The sequence below is a fragment of the Equus asinus genome, chromosome 26, assembly GCF_041296235.1.
Source record: "Equus asinus isolate D_3611 breed Donkey chromosome 26, EquAss-T2T_v2, whole genome shotgun sequence".
Lineage (NCBI taxonomy): Eukaryota > Metazoa > Chordata > Mammalia > Perissodactyla > Equidae > Equus > Equus asinus.
This window is the reverse complement of record NC_091815.1, coordinates 15,264,620-15,278,508: the sequence shown is the minus strand read 5'-3', so window position 1 is coordinate 15,278,508 and position 13,889 is coordinate 15,264,620.

Genomic DNA, 13,889 nt, shown 5'->3' with positions numbered 1-13,889 from the left:
TACTGAGCATAACCTCAAGTCCACAATTAGATTGCATGCTTCTCCATGGCAGGGACCGCACCTCGCATTTGCTTTGTTGTCCATACGATGGTACATCTCAGACCCCAGCATACCTAACCATCACTCAGCATGCTCTTTTAAATGTTCATGTCCCAGGCCCAGCCCTGGGGATGCGGAGGCAGCAGGTTTGTGGCAGGGTTCAGAACTCTGCCTTTCTAACAAGTGCTTTTGGTGACCTTTTGCAGGTGGTCTGCTGAAAAACACCCTCTGGTGACCGGCCGATTTTCAGGCACACACTTAGTATTGAGAGAGTAGTCTATTGGTTAACAAATAGATCTGAACAGCACCATAGGAATGCAAAAGAGACTAGAACCTTAATAAGAACCTTGTAACACCTTTTGAAATCACAATGTTGTAACTCTATGTGGCAAACATCTCTGAGGCAGCCTCTGTTCTCTTTTTTATGTCTTTCTTTTTTCCTGTCTTTCCTTCTACTCGGAACCTTTCTTGCTACTGTTAGGTGTGAAATGACATTCTGCTCTCTGCTTTTGCAAAATCCTGTCTCTCTTGGGTACTTCCCATCCTGATCCTTTTCCTACTGGAATATTTCTTTGGCTTTTACTCTCCTCGTCCTTCTCAGACTGAGGCTACCTCTGCTTTAGTTACACTCCTGCATTGTTCAGTCAAGAGGACAAATCCATCTTCACAGTAGAAGAAAATACCCTGCCTGCTGTACGCTTGACTATCTCCAGCTGTTCCCTTGATTGAGGTAACCACACCTCAGACTTCCTGGGTGACACGGAACCCACGCAGATCAGTTGTTATGACAACCATATTTTGCTTCATACAAGGCTTTCTCCTGTAACTCTTTACAAAGACTAATTTTGCATTGTACTCTGCAGTCTCTTGGATAGTATATAGCGTGCTATAGCTCTTCAAGACACCTTAGATCAAGGGTCTTGAATTTCGATGATAATGGCTTCTTCAGAGCCAAGCGAATTGCAGTTCAACTATATAGCTACCGTTTAATCTCCCAAATGAGACAGGGAGAGGCTAGGTAGGACATTTTTCATAAGCAAAAAGGTTTTAAACCCTGAATGTAGACTTTAAAAACTTGCATATATTTCAGGTAACTGGTACTTGGCTGCTTTCTAATGAAAGGTTTCCTCAATAAATATTCCAGAGCCAGCTCAAACTAAGCTTAGGAGGCGGGGAATGCCACCCAACCAGGAGCAGTTCATTTTTGCAAAATGATGGGTCGGGGGGGCTCCCCACCATAACCAAGTTATTTACTTGTGCTTAGCTCATGTAATATACTTCCAATTCAATCCTCTAGAAGATTTCTTCTAGGGCATCCAAGAGAATGTATTGTGGCTACATAAATGAACTGACAGAAATAACGCGCAGATGCCCTGGCCACTGGGCCTGTCCCATTTACACTCCTTTTTTGACAGTCCCTCCCTGCCCACTCCTCCCCTCCCCGACGTTGACCCGTAATTCTGAGCTGTAGCTGGAGGAGACTTCAAAAAGCCAAGCCTAGGCCATTCATTGTGAGACGCCCGTCAGCAAGAAATGTTGACACATGGGTGGTTTAAATCAGGCCTGAAGTGTTATCTCCCTTGTCCAGAGGCTGTTTCCCCGCTTGCGGCTGTCGTGGGTTGTGTGTGTGTGTGTGTGTGTGCGCGAACATGTGTGAGTCTGCATGCACACAGCGGAGTGGGAAGAGACCCATTTCGTGCACGGATTCAGCTTGTGCCACTGTGAGTTAACGTCAGCGGGATGGTGAGTGAGTCGTGTGGCAGTCATGGGGCTGCTGCTTTGAGCTCTAGCAGGTCAACCGCAGTGCTTCTAGGAGTAGACTCTGAGGGGTAGGCAGTCTGTCCACTCCTCACGCTCACGTCCTCACTCCAATGCTCAGTCTCCCTTCCCTGCCTTCTGCAGGGCCCTTCCACACTTCAAGGACCAGCTCCGGGACCACCACCCCCAGGAAAGCTTCCAGAATCTTGTGGCACATTGTAAAGTCCTCTTCCTGCCTCGGTTTGGAGTGGGTCAGCCTCCTTAGAGTGTGTGTAAGCCTTTCTGGAATTTTTACTGCAATAGTAATGCATAACGATGAAGAATATGAACCCGGGCTTAGTCAGACTGCGGATCGAATGCTGGCTCTGCCACGCAGCAGCTGTGGGACTTTGGGCAAATTATTTCGTCTCTTCAACCCTCAATTTTCTTATCAATGAAATGGAAAGTATGATATTTTCCTTGAGCTTCTGTTGTAGGATTACTGGAGGAATTATGTGAGATATTTGTAAAGCATCTAACCTAGGACCTGCTTATATTATATGCTCATTAAATGTTACTAATTGTTGTTGTTATTATTGTATTCATTTGTTGATGGAACAACTATGAGTCCAGCACTGTGTAAGGTGCCAGAGAGATAAATGGTCCCTGCCTGGAGGGAATTTGCAGGCTCCTGGGGAGAAAGACACACACAATGACAAGAGTCTGTAAATTGCAGCCCAGTGAGGTGAATTTCATGGCGGAGGGGTTGCCGAGGGCAGAGCTGAAACCGCCTCATCTCGCCGTCAGCTGGCTGTATCTGTCTGCACCACTGCCCATACGTTCCTGAAGGGCAGGGGCAGTATTTCCCTGATTTGATTTTCTCCAAATCCTCACAAAATGGTGATGAAATGGTCTTAGAGCTATTTATTGAATTCAAAACAGAGAATTGGGCTTTTCCTGAGTTTCCCATGTTTCCACCGGAGCCCATCTATCTTCGCCTCCTCAAGCTGCAGGTAGCACGGGGTAAGCGCTGCAGGCACCTGCAGTGAGGCTGCGGTTTTACAGTTCCAGGTAAGCCGGAACAGATGACCATGCTGGATGGCGTGGAAGGTCCCTGGTGGGTGCTGTGCCAAGTCAGAGTTGACTCACTGCCCTTTCTCTCTGCCAAGGTCAACACTGTGGGCAAGTGATTTCCAGGAGCGGGAAGCCTCAGGGGACGCTCACCCTGGTGGGTAGTTACTGAAGTTTTTACGAGCATGGCTTGATTAATTATCTTCTGAAAGGACAGTAGTTATTCCCGGAGAGGCTGTTAGGAAGCACCTATGTTATTTGGTCCTTGCAAGAAACGATTAACTGAAATTCACACTCTGCAAAATAATTAACCAAGAACAGTGACACTACATTATGCAGTCATTTTGAAGAAAAGGTCTCTTAGATCGCAACTTAAAACTTTAAATTATTTTGGAGACTGGCTTTGGCTTTTAGATAGATTATAATAAAAGCAAATTATTGTACATTTTAATAACTGGCTTCTTTGAAAAGGAAGTCTGACACGAGGCTGATGACTGTGATGTATCTCATAAAAGCTAATTGACAATCTAGTTCTTTAAATACCACAAGGATCCATCATGGTTAACATTACTACGATGAGTTCCAAAGGAATTAAAGATGATTTACCAGCCATTGAGACATTTTGCTAATATTATGCATACTGAAGGAAGGAGTAAAAGAGATGAATACTTGCAGCCACGGCCAAGTGCCTCATCCATAAACAGATGCCATGCTCAGCACCTCCAGTTCAAGGACACGCACCTGGTTGGGAAGAATGAGCCTCATGACTGCAGCTAGCTTGTCCTTTCTCTGGAATTTGTACAGCCCCTTGGGATATGGTGGTTCTATTCTTGGAAACAGCTAGTGCCTTCATTCATTTCGTTGTATTCTCTCTCTCTTCTCTGTGTCACTCCTAAGAGACTGCATGGCAAGGGTGCTCTGTGATCCCCTGGGCCCACCAGGAGACAGTTCAATAGAGACAGTTCACACTTACTGACTTCACAAGCTGACCAGGGCACTGGCGAAAGGAAGGAGTGTTCAGTAATGAAAGGACTCCTCTCCGAAGGGCGCCCGAGTGGGCTTCTAGCCAAGTCGGCTCACGGTACTCAAGGTGTGCAGACCAGAGGTCACAATCTGATCAAGTCAGAGTGCTCCATTTGTCCTCAAAGAGTCAAAAAGAGTTTTGAGTCAATGTTTAAAAATCTAGACTTTTTTTTGAGTCTTTCTTAGACAACCAGAAATCTGATAAAACAAGGCTCAGAATCACATAGAGCAGGAAGTTCTATTCCCTTTAGACAGGACACAGGCCATCTCCCCACCCCTGGCCTGGTTTGTGCATTATCTTGCCTTCTTGGACCACAAGTATTGAGACTAGGGCCTCTACTGGAGAACACTGACTCTGGAACTTGACAAAAACTCTAGGGAACTTAATCACAGGAGGATTCCGCTGTGCCCTCAGGAAGAGTCTAGACTCCTTTCTGATGCACAAGTCCTTCTGATCTGGCCTCGTGATTCCAAGGCTCTCCTCTCACCGAAGCTCCAGCCCTGGGCTTCTCCAGCTGAGAAAAAACACGGCGCAGTTGAAGACTAGAAAACATAATAAATAATCTGAATGATAAAACAAGCATGTATACTGAGGGTAAAAGTATGGGAAGCCAGCAGCCGACCTGGCCCATGCTGACTCGTGTCACACTTTGGGCTCTTTGTGGGCGGGGATGGTGGCAGAAGGAGCCATTATGTTAGGTCCTCCCCATTTTGTAAGAGGAGTCCCCTTTCTCTCTGCTTATGCGTCAGCAGGGCTCAGGTTCCATTTTGTAGCACTTCTCATCCTGAGAAGTTAATACTTTGCTAACATGCTCTTTCTTCCACTAGGTAGTGAACTCCTTGAAGGGAGGGATGGTGTCATGTCTATCTGGGGTGAACTGGGTTTCCCCAGGCCTCACCTGCCTGTGGATACAATGGGACAACACGCTCCATTGCACATGTTTGGCTCTGCTGCTAACTCAGAACTCTAGTGCTCAGGAGAACATCATGCGGGATTTCTAGGAGGGCCGAGGGAGTACCTCACCCTTGCTCATAAGTGAGAGTGTTCAGCTGTCTAGAGCTGTCTGCCCTTTGCTTCCCCCTCTACTCCACACTCCCTTGGCTGGGTCTGCTATACCTCTAGGCCTGCTGTGTCTGCTGAGCTTGGCCACAGAGGCCCCTGGACAATTGTGTCCACCTAGCACCCAGCCTCTGCTTCTGGTGACTGCTTGTACAGCAGGACGGTTCATAGTCATTTCCGCCCCATTGACCACTGTCTCCCAACAGGCACCATGATGACAACCAGAGCTCCAGGGCGCTCCTCTAGCAATAGCTCATTTCAAAGAATCAGCATTGCGCGTCCATGCCAGGCACTGCTTTGGAAAGTTCCAACACTGGGGAGGCAAGGCACCATCTTGGGCCTCAGGGAACACAGGCCTGCAAACTTGCAACTACCTTATGACAGGTCCAGTGGGAGCACAGAGGCAGGACCCCGAGTCCAGACTTTCTGGGAAAAGTAACATTCAGACTGAAGCCTGAAGATGAGTAGGAGCTAGGTGAGAAAAGGTGGGACCTGGAAGAAAGAAGAAAAGAGAGAAGGTGGAAGGCATGGCTACAGCATTTAAAAAGCTGGAGGGGAAAAGGGCATGGGATTTTCTGATGACTGCAAGGAGTGTAATTCAGCTTCAGTAAAAAGAGGGTGCATGGGAGATGACTGATAAAAAGGGAGCCCGGAGATGTCACAGAGGAAGAAGGGAGGGACTTATAAGCCACGCTCAGGCTGTGGGCTTCTCCTGAGGGCAATGTGGAACCCACAGCAGGTTTTAAGCACAGAGGGACTTGATTGATATGAACCTAAGAAATACCATTCTCGTATAAAGAGTGGGTGAGGGTTGCAATTCCAGCAGAAGGATAGACTAGGGACCCTGTCAAATCCTCCTGCTGAAACTCTGGATATATAACTTCTTGGAAAATGTATCGCTGAACTAGCACATTGGTTGGGAACAGTAAGGGGTCAAAACTAAAGTAAAATCAGGAACCCAGAAGTAAATAGAGCGTTTAAGCCAGCTTTTACCTTAAGGCCATTTGTCAAATTGGGTGACCTTGAAGCTTGGATTTTGTGGCTCTACAGAGCACAGTGAGAGTGCAGGGCCTGTCCAGAGGGAGGAGTCTAGTAGGAATCCCTTCCCCCAGACTTCCTCTGCCCCACCTAAAGCGGGTATCCCACATGGTCACACTGTCTGGTAAGGATATGCACACCCCACTCCCCAGGGAACTTCAAGGAAAAGCGTGCACTGTAAATGCTGGAGTGGAGCAGGTCAAGGGAGTGAAGAAAAAAATCTTCTCTTAAAATTTAGAACCACAGACTAGCCCTTGTCTAGGTCTGTAGTCCAAGATCAAACCACTCAGACAGGCCGAAAACATTTAGCCGAGAATTTGGTTCAAACTAGTTCTGGCTCGCAGATGTCCCCAGGCATGTGGCAGAAGCGAATTCAGATCCTCCCTGAGGATCTCACTTTCCAACCAGGTCTCAATAATTTCCACAGAGAAAGTGCTAGAAATAGAGCCCTCAATAAAAAGTAGCACACAGCTACACTCACATATAGGGGAATGAGGCATAAGATAGTGGAATTATTAAACACCCAACATAAAATTATGTTTAATATGCTTCAAAAAATAGAGAAGATGAAAATGCAAATAAAGAGTAAGAGACTATAAAGTAGGCTGGGTTATATTAACAAAAGAATTCTAGATATCAAAATACAATGATTGGCATAAAAAAGTACAATGAATGGGTTTAGCAGTAGATTAAGCACAGTTAAAAGAGAGAATTGGGGGGATCTCGTCAAGATGGTGGTGGAAGCAGACTCTGACCTCATCTCCTCCCATGAACACAACCAGGTTACAACTATTTTTGGAAAAATTACCCTGGAGAGAAAACTGAAAACTGGATAAAAAGAACCCCCACAAAAAGGGACAGTCCTGACTAAGGTGGAAGAGGCAGAAATTCCTGCTGGAGAGGAAAAAAAGCCACCTTTGGGAGCAGTGGAGCTTTTCAGCTGGCCAGGCGGGAACCACCCTAAGGTACGCAGCCCTCCCTGGAAGAGTGAGGTCTGGAGCAGGGGGTGATACTGCTGTAAGTATCCTTCAGACTCAGCACGACTGAGATGAGGGTCTTACTTCCTGGCTTTTCTGGCTATTAACTGCAGTGAGGATATGCCCAGAAAAGCCATTGGACGAAAGCCGAAAAGACCCAGGTTTTAAAGGTCCCATGCACAAACTCACTCATTGCAGCAACCTAAAATCACCAGAGAGAAGGCTGACAGTCCTTTGGTGAAAAGAGACTCACCTGGTGGGCTCTGGGGGCACCTTGGTGAGAGGAGGGACCTCTCCAGAGACTGAGATACTGGTGGGGGCCATTGTTCTGACCTGGTCCAGGCATGCTGACACAGACCCCAGTGGACACCATTGAGGTTCTTCCCTTGGCCTGTTAGCCCAGGGGTCTGCCACACTCACTAGATTTAATCCAGTTCAGACAGGGCAGGCAGCCCACCCTAGGGACTGGCTCTGCCCAGCAGCAAGCCCTCAGGCTACTTGTTGGCCTGCATTGACTGGGTGCCTTGATCCTCTACAGGCAGGTGAGTGTATCCACCTCTGTGGGGCAGGGCCTGTGTGAGGACCAGGTGAACTGTGGGGGATGATGGTGGAGAGGTGGGGGCCTCTGCAGTGGGGTGTTGGGGTATGCTACAGAGGGGTGGGAAGTGTGCACTAACCAGGACTGTGTTGATGGTGTGTGTGGTCCTGTAGGGGGTGAGGCTTAGCAGCAGCAGAAGACCTGTACTTCACAAATAGCCATAAAAAGGATCAGCCCCACCTTCCAAAGCCTGAAAAAGTTGAGTGGTCCCATGCCAAGGGCCAGCCCCACTCAGCTGCACTCCTAAGAGAACTGACAACAGCCTTGTAGGCCTGAGGCCTATAGCAACTGTAAGCCCCTAGGCCTAGCAATCAGCTACACTGGTAACCTACCCAATTAGCATAGATCTTTTTTTTTAAAGATTTTATTTTTCCTTTTTCTCCCCAAAGCCCTCCAGTACATAGTTGTGCATTTTATTTGTAGGTGCTTCTAGTTGTGGCATGTGGGATGCCACCTCAGCATGGCCTGATGAGTGGTGCCATGTCTGCACCCAGGATTCGAGCCAGTAAAACCCAGGGATGCTAAAGCGGGGCATGCAAACTTAACCACTCAGCCACGGGGCTGGCCCCCCCTACCCAATTAACAGGAAAACTGCAACAGGAGTGTGCTGTTAGACTTTGCAGCCAACGGTGCTGAGGTTCCCCAAACCTGACTTACAAACAGCTGGCCAGGGAAGGAAAGACTAGACTCCTTGAGTACCTGCATTTAGAGCAAGCCTGCCACAGCAGAAGGACACAAGTAGCCCACAAAGGGGTCACTCTTGGATCATTTGGACTGGTGACGAGAGGGAAGCACACTGCTGGGCCTCATAAGGCATTTCTTACATAAAGCCACTTCTCCAAGATCAGGAGACATAGCCGACTCACCTAATATATAGAAATAAGCACAGAGAAAGAGGCATAATGAAGAGACAAAGGAATAATTTCCAAGCAAGGGAACAGGACAAAACCCCAGAAAAAGGGCTAAATGAAACAGAAATAAGTGACTTACCCAACAAAGAGTTCAAGCAAAATCTCATAAGGATGCTCACAGATATTGAGAGAAGACTGGATGTACACAGTGAGCTCATCAACAAAAAACTGGAAACTATAAAAAAGAACCAATCAGAAATGAAGAATGCAATGCTGGAAATGAAAAATTCACTAGAGGGATTCAATAGCAAGTAGAGGATACAGAAGAACGGATCAGCAAGCTAGACGAAAGACTAGAGGAAATCACCCAAGCTAAAAAGAAAAAGGAATTAGATAGAATGAGAACTAGAACTCTGGGACAACATCAAGTGCACTAACATTCTTATTATAGGTGTCCCAGAAGGAGAAGAGAGAGACAAAGGGGCAGAAAATTTATTTGAAGAAATAATAGATGAAAATTTTCCTAACCTAAGGAAGGAAACAGACATCCAAGCACAGGATGCACAGAGATCTCAAAACAAGATAAGCCCAAAGAGGCCCACACCAAGACACATTATAATTAAAAAGTCCAAAATTAAACTGAGAATCCTAAAAACAGCAAGAGAAAGGCAACAAGTGACTACAAAGGAAAGCCCATAAGGCTATCAACAGACTTCTCAGTTGAAACCCTACAGGTGAGCAGAGAATGGCATGATGTATTTAAAGTGCTAAAAGGAAAAATTCTAGAGCCAAAAATACTCTATTTATCAAGGTGGTCATTCAGAATGGAAGGAGAGATAAAGAACTTCCCAGACAAGCAACAATTAAAGGAGTTTATCACCAAGAAACCAGTTCTACAAGAAATGCTGAAGGGACTTATTTAAGTGGGAGAGCAATGACCACAAATAAGGCTAAAAAAATTATCAAGAAAACAAAACAAAAACGACCAGGCAATAAAATCACTGGTAAAGGTAAAAAATAGTAAAGGTAGGAGATCAACTACCTGTGAAGATAATATGAGGGTTAAAAGACAAAAGTACTAAAATTACCTATTTCAATGATAAGAGGGTAATGGATAGACATACACTAAACAAGAGATTATATATGATTTAAAAAACATAAAATGTTGGAGGAGGGGCATGAAAAAGTAGAGCTTTTAGAAAGAGGTCAAGCTGAAGAGTCTATCAACTCAATATCGACTGTCATACACATAGAATACTATATAGGATCCTCATGGTAATCACAAATCAGAAACCTATAATAAGTAAACAAATAAGTAAGACAAAAATCAAACATATTACTAAAGATAGCCATCAAACCACAAGGGAAGAGGGCAAGAGAAAAAGAAAGGAACAGAGAAGAGCTTCTAAAACACCCAGAAAAACAAGTAACAAAATGGCAATAAATGCGTATTTATCAATAGCTACTTTAAATGTCAATGGACTAAATGCTCCAATCAAAAGGCACAGGGTGGCCAATTGGATAAAAGAACAAGACCCATGTATATGCTGCATACAAGAGACACACTTCAGACCTAAAGATACTCACAAACTTAAAGTGAAAGGATGGGAAAAGATATTCCATGCAAATGGCAAAGAAAAGAAAGTGGGGGTAGCAATACTTATATCAGGCAAAATAGACTTCAAAACAAAAACTGTAACAAAAGATAAAGAAGGGCACTACATAATGATAAAGGGAACAGTCCAACAAGAAGATCTAACACTTGTAAATATCTATGCACCCAACATAGGAGCACCTAAATACATAAAGCAATTATTAACAGACATAAAAGGAGAATAGACAGTAACACAATAATAGTAGGGAACTTTAACACTCCACTAACACCAATGGACAGATCATCCAAACAGACGATCCATAAGGAAACACTGGCCTTAAATGACACATTAGACCAGATGGACTTAGTAGACATATCTAGAACATTCCATCCAAAAACCACAGAATACACATTCTTTTCAAATGCACATGGAACATTTTCCAGGACTGATCACATATTAGGCCACAAAACAAGTCTCAATAGATTTAAGAAGATTGAAATAAGACCATGCATCTTTTCTGACCACAAAGGTATGAAACTAGAAATCAGCTACAGGAATAAAACGAGAAAAGCCACAAAAATGTGCAGATTAAACAAAATGCTACTGAACAACAATTGGGTCAATGAAGAAATCAAAGGAGAAATCAAAAAATTCCCAGAGACAAAGGAAAATGAAAATATGACATGCTAAAATCTCTGGGATAGAGCAAAAGCGGTTCTAAGAGGGAAGTTTATAGCAATTCAGGCCTACCTCAACAGAGAAGAAAAATCCCAAATAGACAATCTAAAAGCCCATCTAAGAGTCGTGGAAAAAGAAGAACAAAGAAAGCCCCAAATCAGCAGAAGGAAGGAAATAATAAAAATCAGAATAGATATAAATGAAATAGAAACTAAAAAAGCTATAGAAAAAACTAATGAAACCAAGAGCTGGTTCTTTGAAAAGATAAACAAAATTGACAAACCCTTAGCTAGACTCACCAAGAAAAAAAGAGAGAAGGCTCAGATAAATAAAATCAGAAATGAAAGAGGAGAGATTACAACAGACACCTCAGAAATACAAAAGATAATAAGAGAATACTGTGAAAAGCCATATGCCAACAAATTGGATAATCTAGAAGAAATGGATAAACTCTGAGAAACATACAACCTTCCAAAACTGGACCAAGAAGAAGTAGACAATTTGAATAGACCAATCACCAGTAAGGAGATTGAAACAGCAATCAAAAACCTCCCAAAAAATAAAAGTCCAGGACCAGATGGCTTCCCTGGTGAATTCCACCAAACATTCAAAGAAGACTTAATACCTATCCTTGTCAAACTCTTCCAGAAAATTGAAGAGGAGGGGAGGCTTCCTAACTCATTCTACAAAGCCAACATTATCCTGATACCAAAACCAGACAAGGACAACACAAAAAAAGAAAATTACAGGCCAATATCACTGATGAACATCAACACAAAATTTCTCAACAAAATACTAGCAAATTGAATACGACAATACATTAAAAAGATCATACATCATGATCAAGTGGGTTTCATTCCAGGGATGCAGGGATGGTTCAACATCTGCAAATCTATCAACGTGATACACCACATTAACAAAATGAAGAAGAAAAATCACATGATCATCTCAACGGATGCAGAGAAAGCATTTGACAAGATACAGCATCCATTTATGATAAAAACTCTAAATAAAATGGGTATAGAAGGAAAATACCTCAACCTAATAAAGGCCATATATGACAAATCCACAGCAAATATCATTCTCAACAGAGAAAAACTGAAAGCTATCCCTCTAAGATCAGGAACCAGACAAGGCTGCCCACTTTCACCACTCTTATTTAACATAGTATTGGAAGTCCTAGCCAGAGCAATCAGGCAAGAAAAAGAAATAAAAGGAATCAACACTGGAAAAGAAGAAGTGAAACTGTCACTCTTTGCAGACAACATGATTTTATATATAGAAAACCCTAAAGAATCCAATAAAAAAATTTTAGAAATAATAAATGAATACAGTCAAGTCGCGGGATACAAAATCAACATACAAAAATCGGTTGCATTTCTATACACTAACAAGGAAGTAGCAGAAAGAGAAATTAGCAATACAATCCCATCTACAATTGCAACAAAAAGAATAAAATATCTAGGAATAAACTTAACCAAAGAGGTGAAAGATCTGTACACCGAAAACTGTAAAACGTTGAAAGAAATCAAAGAAGATACAAAGAAATGGAAAAATACTCCGTGCTCTTGGATTAGAAGAATTAACATAGTTAAAATGTCCATACTTCCTAAAGCAATCTATAGATTCAATGCAATCCCTACCAAAGTTCCAACAACATTTTTCACAGAAATAGAACAAAGAATCCTAAAATTTATATGGAACAACAAAAGACCCTGAATAGCCAAAGGATTCCTGAGAAAAAAGAACAAAGCTGGAGGTATCACACTCCCTGATTTCAAAATATACTACAAAGCCATAGTAACCAAATTAGCATGGTACTGGCATAAAAACAGACACACAGATCAATGGAACAGAATCAAGAGCCCAGAAGTAAACCCACACGTATATGGACAGCTAATATTTGACAAGGGAGCCAAGAACATACAATGGAGAAAGGAGAGTCTCTTCAATAAATGGTGTTGGGAAAACTGGACAGCCACATGCAAAAGAATGAAAGTAGACCATTCCCTTACACCATGCACAAAAATCAACTCAAAATGGATTAAAGACTTATATGTAAGACCTGAAACCATGAAACCTCTAGAAGAAAACACAGGCAGTACGCTCTTTGACATCGGTCTGAGTAGCATACTTTCAAGTACCATGTCTGACTGGGCAAGGGAAACAAAAGAAAAAATGAACAAACGGGACTACATCAAACTAAAAACTTCTGCACAGCAAAGGAAACCATCAACAAAATGAAAAGACAGCCTACCAATTGGGAGAAGATATTTGCAAACCCTATATCAGATGAGGGGTTAATATCCAAAATATACAAAGAACTCATACAGCTCAACAACAAAAAACCCAACAACCCAATTAAAAAATGGGCAAAATATATGAACAGAAATTTCTCCAAAGAAGATATACGGATGGCCAACAAGAATATGAAAAAGATGCTCAACATCATTAGCTATCAGGGCAATGCATATCAAAACTACAATGAGGTATCACCTCACTCCAGTCAGAATGGCTATAATTAACAAGACAGGAAACAACAAATGTTGGAGAGGATGCGGAGAGAAGGGAACCCTTGTACACTGCTGGTGGGAGTGCAAACTGGTGCAGCCACTATGGAAAGCAGTATGGAGTATCCTCAGAAAATTAAGAATAGATCTACCATATGATCCAGCTATCCCACTGCTGGGTATTTATCCAAAGAACTTCAAAAAGCAAAGGCATAAAGATACTTGCACCCCTATGTTCATTGCAGCATTATACACAATAGCCAAGACTTGGAAGCAACCTAGATGCCCATCAAGGGACAAATGGATCAAGAAGATGTGGTATTTATACACGATGGAATGTTACTCAGCCATAAGAAATGATGAAATCTGACCATTTGTGACAACATGGATGGTCCTTTAGGGTATTCTGCTGAGTGAAATATGTCAGAGGGAGAAAGTCAAATACCAAATGATCTCACTCATAAGTAGAAGATAAAAACAACGACAAACAAACACATAGCAACAGAGATTGGACTGATGGTTACCATAGGGGAAGTGGGGGTGGGGAGGGCGAAAGGAGTGATTAGGCTCACATATGAGGGGATGGAATATAATTAGTTTTTGGGTGGTGAACGTAATGTAATCTACACAGAATTCGAAACATCTTATGATGTACATCTGAAAGCTATATAATGTTATAGTTCAATGTTACTGCAATAAAAAAAAAAGAGAG